Below are 570 nucleotides of genomic sequence, written 5' to 3' on the forward strand. Positions count from 1 at the left end.
CCCAACCCCTTCCTTCCCCCGCGGCGGGCTATTTGCCCGTCTGTCGGCCACGGATGGTTAGCTACTTCTTAGTAGCTCCCCCTCCCCCTTCCCTCCGCCCGCGGGTGCCGACGTGCCTTTGCCTTACGCGGCACGTGTGGTGCAGCCCACCGGAAAGTAAAGCAACAATTCATCTTGTTTGTTACCATACAAAAAAAAAAGTACAGACATGATGACCGTTTATTTGTTCAATTCATCAGTAATTACCGGTGAAACCGTCCGTGGAACTGACGCCAGTCGAGAGTTTATTTCAAATAACCAATAACCCCCCCGAAAAAGCAATTATTGGCTTTATCTGTATTGTAAAAATGCGCGACAAAAACAAATTCTAAATGAAAATTAGAAAACAATAATATGCTGTGAAATAGTGGGAGAGAGAAAGTTATGGGGATGGGAGGCTGAATGCTCCCTACTCACGACGAGAAGAAGTGTGTATAGCCTAGAGTCGAGGGCGAGATGGGGTCAAAGCTAAGGCTCTTTGCCGTGATAAGAGCACCTTCGCCTGCGCTCGTTCGAGGGGCCTTGGGGGGG

Source organism: Frankliniella occidentalis, unplaced genomic scaffold (assembly GCF_000697945.3).
Source record: "Frankliniella occidentalis isolate FOCC.00 unplaced genomic scaffold, Focc_3.1 Scaffold250, whole genome shotgun sequence".
Lineage (NCBI taxonomy): Eukaryota > Metazoa > Arthropoda > Insecta > Thysanoptera > Thripidae > Frankliniella > Frankliniella occidentalis.